At 45.4% G+C, this 9201-nt stretch overlaps 1 long non-coding RNA gene across 1 annotated transcript in view; it reads right to left on the bottom strand.

Moving 5' to 3' along the window:
- The window catches only part of LOC115944404 (uncharacterized), a 266795-nt gene extending 258226 nt beyond the window's left edge, over positions 1-8569 (bottom strand). The window contains exon 1 of the long non-coding RNA XR_014145328.1: positions 7040-8569. This is a non-coding gene — a long non-coding RNA (uncharacterized LOC115944404). The remainder of the gene's footprint in view (positions 1-7039) is intronic.
- Positions 8570-9201: the final 632 nt, after the last annotated feature.

The following is a 9201-nucleotide window of genomic DNA, read 5'->3' as shown; positions in this document are numbered from 1 at the left end:
TCATGTGTCTGTTAGCCATTTGTATGTCTTCTTTGGAGAAGTGTCTGTTCATGTCTTCTGCCCATTTTTTGACTTGATTATTTGTTTTTTTGGGTGTTGAGTTTGAGAAGTTCTTTATAGATCTTGGATACCAGCCCTTTATCTGTAGTGTCATTTGCAAATATCTTCTCCCATTCCGTGGGTTGCCTCTTTGTTTTGTTGACTGTTTGCTTTGCTGTGCAGAAACTTTTTATCTTGATGAAGTCCCAAAAGTTCACTTTCACTTTTGTTTCCCTTGCCTTTGGAGACGTGTCTTGAAAGAAGTTGCTGTGGCCAATGTCGAAGAGGTTAATGCCTATGTTCTTCTCTAGGATTTTGATGGATTCCTGTCTCACATTGAGGTCTTTCATCTATTTGGAGCTTATCTTTCTGTATGGTATAAGAGAACAGATGAATGGATAAAGAAGATGTGATCCATATATACAATGGAATATTACTCAGCCATCAGAAAGGATGAATACCCATGATTTGCATCGACATGGATGGAACTGGAGGGGATTATGCTAAGTGAAATAAGTCAAGCAGAGAAAGACAATTATCATACGGTTTCACTTACATGTGGGACATAAGGAATAACATGGAGGACATTAGGAGAAGAAAGGGAAAAATGAAAGGGGGGGAAATCAGAGGGGGAGACTGAACCATGAGAGACTATGGACGCCAGGAAACAAACTGAGGGGTGGAGGGATGGGTTAGTCTGGTGATGGGTATTAAGGAGGGCACATATTGCATGGAGCACTGGGTGTTATATGTAAACAATCAATTGTGGAACACTATATTAAAAACTAATGAAGTACTATATGGTGACTAACATAATAAAAAAATAAAAATAAAAAATAAAATAAAAAGCAAATAAAAAAATTAAAGTTTTAAATTATGCAACAGAATACTATATGTTGGTTACAGAATATATATACACAATCAAAGCATAAAAATCTGCATGGAGGGGTGCCTGGCTGGCTCAGTCAGTGGAACATGTGACTCATGATCTCAAGTCATGAGTTTGAGCCCCACCTTGGGTATAGAGGTTACTAAAAACAAATATATAAACTTAAAAAAAAATGTTTTGTTAAACGTGCATGGAATAAAAAACACAACTGGAGGATAAAGTTCATCACTGGGAAGAGAGAGAGAGGTGAAGGGACACAAGACTGAGATGGGTCCAGCAGGCTGAGATTGTATTTGTTATGCTACATTTCTTTTTGTTTTTTGAGAGAGAGCACGCTTGCAGGGGGTGGGGGTGAGGCAGATGGACAGGGAGAGAGAGAATCCCAAGCAGGCTCCGTGTCAGTGTGGAGCCCTGTACGGAGCTCGGTCTCACGACCCTGAGAGCATGATCTGAGCCAAAATCAAGAGTCGGAGGCTTAACCCACTGAGCCACCCAGGCGCCCCTGTTAGGTTATGATTCTCAAGCTGAGTGATGTGTAAATGGTTGTTCACTATATCAGTCTATAGTTTTGTATGTGTGTACCTGAAATATTTCATAATGAAATGATTTTACATAAGCCACTACAAGTAATTAATAAATAATTATAAACGTGGAAAGCACTACAAAGAAGGACTATAGGCTGTCATGAGACGTAACAAGTTCCTGTATTTCAACCTTGCCTTTAACTTGCCTTCTTGAAAGTCCTACTGTCAGCTGCAACCAGTCATAAATTATACTTCATTTTTGCTTGTCTATATTCTTTAATTTTCTGACAAAAGAAATAAACCCTTTGGATTTCGAGATACGTAACTGGTATTTTTGAAGGAGGCAGTCAAAATCAGTTTATAAAAGTTTGCATAGGATATTCCAATGTTCTAGATGTCTAATATATACTTTTGAGTATAGACACATAAGAAAGTAAGTAGGGAACTCTGGAAGGATCTACATAAAGAAGTTAGCAGCCCTTATTTCTGGTGGGAGTATTAGAAATTTGTAGTTGCTGGGGCACCTGGGTAGCTCAGTCGGTTAAGCGTCTGCCTTCGGCTCCAGTCATGATCTCGGGATCCTGGGATCGAGCCCCACGTTGGGCTCCCTGCTCAGTGGGGAGATTGCTTCTCTCTCTCCCTCTGCCCCTCCCCCCCACTCATGCGTGCACTCTCCCTCTCTTTCTCAAATAAATAAATAAAACCTTAAGAAAATAAAAAAGAAAGAAATGTGTACTTGCTTCTTACAATAACTCCCATTGTTTTCATCAACTCATCCCCTTCTCCTCTTCCTTCTGGAACAGAAACCCTCCTTCCTGTGGGAAACCTATTCCTGTATTTCAAGGGAGACTTGCCTTGGTTCCACCTCCTCAGGCCATTGGCTCATGAACCCGTCCAATCTGACCATTTATTTGTAGCCCCAGGGATTGGCACATGTGATATGTGATACCCATGCATCCATCCCTGAGACTTCTCCTTTCTAGTAGGGTGGTTCAAACGCTAGGAATTAGTCTGGGGTTAATCATGCTTACTTTTAGTCCTCTTCTGCAAGACAGCATCCTTTCTGAGGTCTTTGAGCCCTGGTTAGAGCCCTGCCTGGTTCGTCCCTGGAACATCCCTGTCCTAGGGACCAATACGTTCTCTTGAATCACCTGCACCAGTTTGAGATTGATTTCCCACACTTAGGGCTGAACAAGCTCTGACTTTAACACTTCTATTTTGCTCCCCTCTATTTTCTACATTTTGCCACAATGAGCCTGAGTCACATGCAGAACATGTTTCAGATTTGAAAGCACCAAGAAAGGAACTGGCAGATCAGCGTTTATCTGCCAAGGGCTGCTGGCTCACGCACGATTTTCCTCTGAGGCTAGGCTGAGCCCGCCTCATCTGGGGAAGGCCACAGTTCACCTCTGACTCTGTGATCCCACCAGCCCCTCTGAGGTCTCCAGGCCTGACCCACTGCTTCTCAAGGCTTTCTCCCTCAGCTCACCGACAAATCCACCTTTTCCAGCACCCCCTATTGGTCCCAGCTTTCCAGGGATAATTAGTATGAAATTGGGTGTCTCTTCCCCTGTGGGAGAAAATTTCTTTCATGGCATACAGCGGAGCAGAGTGTGGGTGGCTTTACCAGGGAGGTAGAGAAGCTTATGTAAGTGACATTATTATATATGATCACATCACCAGGGTAGGAGAAACTCATTCCTATTTGGGTGTTATCCTGACCATTAAGTTTTAGTCTTGTGTGAAATAAAACGATGAAGAAAAGCCACGTTCTCTTTCCCTCACCCAACCCCAGAATAGTATCAACACTTCTTCAGCCTTACTTGGTCCGGGCACCATTCTAAGCTTCCAGGTACTAATCCTCATAGAAACCCCATGGGGGAATATCATAATTATCCCCATTTTACAGGTAGACAGACTAAGCTCCAGAGAGATGGCACAAATTGCCCAAGATCCCATAGCCAGAAACTGGGAGAGCCAAGACCCCAAATCATGCCATTCATATCCCACATCCATGTTCTAAACCTCTCAGACAAGCCAACACCGATGCTCTGTAGAAGACCACAATCAGGGGCGCCTGGGTGGCTCAGTCATCAAGCATCTGCCTTTGGCTTGGGTCATGATCCCAGGGTCCTGGGACTGAGCCCCACATCAGGCTCCCTGCTCCGTGGGAGGCCTGCTTCTCTCTCTCCAACTCCCCCTCCTTGTGTTCCCTCTCTCTCTGTCAAATAAATAAATAAAACCTTTAAAAAAAGAGAGAGAAAAGAAAAGAAAACCATAATCAACCAGTCGGATTTCTCCATTTGGTCAAATACACTGTAAATTAGTCAGCAATAGGGGGAGAAAAAAAGAAAAACAACCCAACTATTTTTGTTTTCTTTTAATTAAATTGACCTCCTAGCTTTTGCAAATGCAGAATCTCAGAAATTGTTACAGACGACGTTGTGCGTATAAGGCAGAGGTTTTAAATTTAAATTGGCCAGAGACCAAATTCAGCCCACAGATGTGTCTGCTTTGGCTGGATCAGGTTACTTTTCAAAATGTTTTAAGTGGGGCATGTACTCCTTAATTTACCACAGCCCCACCACTCCCTACAGTGTTAGATCTGGCCTACTCATTTACAGGGAATCTGAATTAGCAGCCTCTGATCTAGGGGACGCTTGGTAACAAAAGAAAAAGGAAACTTGTAATAATAAGAGCTACAATGCGTTGAGTGCTCACTCTATGCTGGATCTCCTAGGAGGTGCTTCTCATGCTTTGTCTCATTTAATGGTAGCCAGTCTTGTGAGAGGTTAGGGGTACAGGAACCATGACAGTGCACCTGCTGGAACTGAAATCCATCAGGGATAGAGGGCAGCAGGGAAACTAAGGCAGGCCCAGTCCTAGAAAACACAGGACTCCTCTGACGTGGGACCCCTTAACCTTTTTTAAGCTGCACTGCCCAGACGCGCGCCACCCAACCTTCTCCCCTTAGCTCAGAGTCAGACTTGGGACTTCTTTGACCAAGTGTTTCGCCTAATCAGGTCCTTGCACGTTGCTTGCCAGAGCCATGTCTGCCCCTTGGAAAACCCAGACTGACACAGGGGCTTTCCCAAGATCCCACAACTAGCAAGTGACAGAGCCAGGATTTGAACCAGGTCCCCCCAACAACACAAACCAGCGTTCTGAACCATGACGTCAGACCCTTTTTTGCCATGGACTCTTATTTTCTCAAACTCCTTGGTTCAGAGCAGCCAGAAATCATGATCTGGACCCAGAAGTGAGCTAGGGGCAAGTGGGAGAGTTTCAGACCCCAGAGCCAGGCTGATACTCATACCTGGATGCCTAACAGTTGCCATGGTGACCAGGAAAGGAAGGCCCAGGAAGGAAGCACAGATGACTGGAAAAGAGACATATGTCTATGATGTTCTTTTCGCACTGCCCTGCAGGACAGTCAGCCCCTTGCCTGGGGCTGGTGGGAAACAAGGCCATGCAGTAGAAGAGCGAGCACTGGACTGAGAGTTTGGAGGGGGGTACCCAGGCTACCCTACAGAGATGCACCAGCAAGCAGGAGTTGTAACGAAGGGCTCCGTAGCCCATGAAGTATTTTCACATCTACCATCATCATATGTGATCCTTAGATAGAATCGTTACATGTGTAAGAACTTTTAACTTTGTTATAGCATTTGCATGTTTAATTGCACCCTTGCGAACTAAGGTGAAATTCACCTTATTAATCATCACTAAATAAATCCCTGCAGCCACTCCACCCAGCACAGCTTGATTTTACATCAGTTTGCTGGGAGGGTCCTTACAGCCTTAACTGTGGGGTCATCCTTAACATGATTCTTTGACTGCTCTGGCCAGACTGTATCTTCCCCAGCAGTCACACGTCCTCTCCTCGCTCCTCCAGATCAGCAGCCTGGGAGAGCGACTGCCTTCAGCCTCGAGTGTCCCCCAAGGTCCTCCACACCTGCCTCAGGGTCTATGTCCTAGCTCAGACCGCTCTCAGACACACGCTTTCCATTTGGTGAGAATCCATCCACCGACATTCCTGTGATTTGGTGTCACTTTATTTTATGAATTCTTGTATGTTGCAAGAGAAAATATAATCTACCTTCTTGAACCAAGAGACATTTAGGCCCAGAATGTTTACACAACCTGCCCAAAGAGAACTCCTAACCCTCTACCCAGAGTCTTCTCTCCATTCCCTCAACTGCCAAAACATTCTGACACCCAAATCCGATTTTACAATCTTTGGTTTAAAATCTTCTGATGGGGGCGCCTGGGTGGCTCAGTTGGTTAAGCATCTGCCTTTGGCTCAGGTCATGATCCCAGGGTCCTGGGATGGAGCCCCGCATCGGGCTCCCTGTTCGGCAGGGAATCTGCTTGTCCCTCTCCCTCTGTCCCTCCCCCAGCTCGTAAACTCTCTCTCTCTCTCAAATAAATAAATAAAATCTTTTAAAAAAAAATAAAATTGGGGTGCCTGGGTGGCTCAGTCGTTAAGTATCTGCCTTTGGCTCAGGTCATGATCCCAGGGTCCTGGGATCGAACCCCGCATCGGGCTCCCTGCTCGGCGGGAAGCCTGCTTCTCCCTCTCCCACTCCTCCTGCTTGTGTTCCCTCTCTCGCTGTGTCTCTCTCTGTCAAATAAATAAATTTTTTAAAAAAATCTAAAAAAAATAAAATCTTCTGATGATGCGCCATAACCTATGCCTGTTTTCAAAGTTTGTTTTCCCTAGGACACACATGACAGGTGACATTCACCCTCTTTGGGTGTCAGTAGAGGGGGGAGTGTAATCCCCAGCATGCCAAACCCATCTCTTACTTTCTCTCCCTCCAGAGAAGCACATACGCAAGTGTAAGAGAGAAACTTTATCAGGGACATATGTACACATTCGTTTTATAGTTTTATTTAACCAATTGTTGGGAAAGTTCTTTCCAGGAACCAAAATCACTCATAAAATGCTTCCCCAGGGGATGTCGCAAACTGAGGTTGAGACTTGGACTGAGAAGCTAGTAGGTACTCAATAAATGTGGGTTGAATAAATAAAGGCATTAACAGCAGAAAAAGGGAGATGGTGAGGTACAGTGGGCTACTAGATTGTGGCCTAGAGACGGTGGGGAACTCATGGGTTTATGAAGGGCGCAATGACATCGAGTGCTGAGCTTGCACAACCCAAGGGAACTAAGGCTTAGGACAGCATTTCCCCAACTTCAGTCCCTCAAGGGCCACCAACTATAGTTGCACGATGTCTGAGTTTTACCTACACTATTACTTACTTCACAGATTTATAAAAAAGCAACTCTCGCTTCTAAAAAAACTGAGTACATTCATTGAAAATGGAAGCTTTGTAACACTCTTGTAAAAGGAAAACCAATATCGTTTGTCATAAGTTGTGGGCAACCATAAAAAAATACAATAAAGACCTCCCCCCAAATCAGATTTTAAGTAGAGTTCTCTACTGAGAACTCTGTGCCGGGAGGCCTGCTCTCTCTTTCCTAAAATAAAAGGGAGGGGGCAGAACAGCGTGAGAGACATACTGGTATCAAACCAAGACATTCTCCTTAGTGGAATCAGGTTACAAGAGAACCAAAATGGGACTCACAGTTTCACTTCCCAAAACACATCCCAGGAGCGCCTGGCTGGCTCAGTCGATTAAGCGTCGGCCTTCAGCTCAGGTCACGATCCTGGGGTCCTGGGATGGAGCCCCGCATCAGGGTCCCGGCTCAGTGGGGAGTCTGCTTCTCTCTCTCCCTCTGCGGCATCCTGCCCTGCTCGTGCTCACTCTCTCATGCTCTCTCGCTCTCTGTCAAATAATAAATAAAATCTTTCAAAAAATAAAAATAAAAAACACATCTCACACAAGACTTGACTTCAGCACTGATACCACCTTAGTGCAAGTGACCATCACCTCTCTCCTGGCTCTTTGCCGCTCAAAGTGGTAGCTACTCGGAGTGATCCGGGCCAGCAACCTCAGCATCTTGTGAGAAATGCTGTCTCCACGGGCAGGGCCAGGAGTTGTGTTTAACAAGCCCTGAAGGTGATTCTGATGCATGCTTGAGTTCAAGACCACTGCCCTTGATTATAACCACCTCCCATCAGGTCTACCTGAGTCCACCCTGCCCCCCACCCCGCACTCACCAACATTCCTTTCTTCACACAACCGCCAAAGGGATCTTTCTAAAATCATAAATTATACCATTTCATTTCCCTGACTGGGCTTAAAATAAAATCCAAAGTTCTTTCCCTTTCCTACAAGGGTCAGAAGCCAGCCCCTCCCTCCTCCTCTGCAACCTATCTCCTACCACTCTCTTCCCTGGCGCTATGCTTCAGACACCCTGACCTTCTTTTAGTCCTTCAAACATCCCCAAGAACACTCCTGCCTCAGGGCCTTTGTACATACTGTTCTCTCTGCCTAGAAAGCTACTTTGCTAGCATGCCCATAGTTCCCTCCCTTGCTTCATTTGGTCCTGAGTCAAATGCCACCTCCTCAGAAAGGCCCTGACCAGCCCATCAGAAGGTTGCCCTTCTTCGGTTGACCAACTTATCCTAGTTGCCCGAGGACCGTCCCAGTTTTAAAACTGAAAATTCTGGGGCACCTGGATGGCTCAGCTGGTTGAGCGTCTGACTCTTGATCTCAGCTCAAGTCTTGATCTCAGGGTTGTGAGTTCCAGCCCCTGCACTGGGCTCCAGGCCGGGCGTGGAGCCTACTTAATAAATATTAAACAAATAAATAAATAAATAAATAATAAAACTGAAAATCCCGTGTACTGGGAACCTCCCCCCGACCCCGGGCCCATCCCCAGCAAACTGGGACAGTTATTCACCCTACAAATCTCCATCACTCCCTGCCACATATCCCTGCTTTGTTCTTCCTCGGCATGTAACACGTTCACATCTTTGCTTTTTAATGTTCTTTCTCCTTCACTAGAATGAGTCCCATGGGGTCCAGGGAGTTGGGGTGTTTTTTTCGTGGTTGTATTCCTAGCACCTAGAAATTGCTTGGCACATGGCTAGCATTTAATTAATATTACTTGACAAAAATATCAAAGGAGGTGGCGCCTGGGTGGCTCAGTCGTTAAACATCTGCCTTCAGCTCAGGTCATGATCCCAGGGTCCTGGGATCGAGCCCTGCATCGGGCTCCCTGCTCCGCAGGAGGCCTGCTTCTCCCTCTGCTGCTCCCCTTGCTTGTGCTCCCTCTCTCCCTGCCTCTCTCTCTGTCAAATAAATAAATAAAATCTTAAAAAAAAAAAAATCAAAGGAATGACCCCCGTGGCCTATTTAATCTATTGTTTACAGTTTGGTTGTCTCTGTTGTTTGGCTGCCATAACAAAGTTGTCTCCGGATTTAGAATTATGTCCTTGGGCTAGATTACAAGCCTTGGTTTCCTTCTGCCAACCAGAATGCCCATGTTTAAGGTCTTGAGAGCCAGCGTCAAAGGGTTGCCCAAAAGGGTCAGACTCCCTGCAGCCAGCATTCCCGAGTCTACCTCACGCCAGGATGGCCAAAGCCGGCATTATCGTCCTTAAAATCCTCACAAGATGGAAATGTAGCCCGTTTGTGGTTCTAATTTGCATTTCTTTGATTACTGGTTAGGCTGATCATTTTCCCATGTGCCCAGCTAATTGCTTTTCATCTTTTTCGAGTTGTCTGTTCACACCCCTTTGCTTGTCTTTCTACCCACTTTCAGGGCTTGTCTTATTGATTTGTTTGAGTTCTCTGTAAAATAGACATTAACCCGTTTCCCCTCATACATTAAAGGCTTA

The sequence above is a fragment of the Leptonychotes weddellii genome, chromosome 5 (assembly GCF_054177405.1).
Source record: "Leptonychotes weddellii isolate Sample4059 chromosome 5, ASM5417740v2, whole genome shotgun sequence".
Lineage (NCBI taxonomy): Eukaryota > Metazoa > Chordata > Mammalia > Carnivora > Phocidae > Leptonychotes > Leptonychotes weddellii.
Note: the sequence above shows the minus strand (reverse complement) of the source record. Positions and strands in the feature narration are given on the sequence as shown.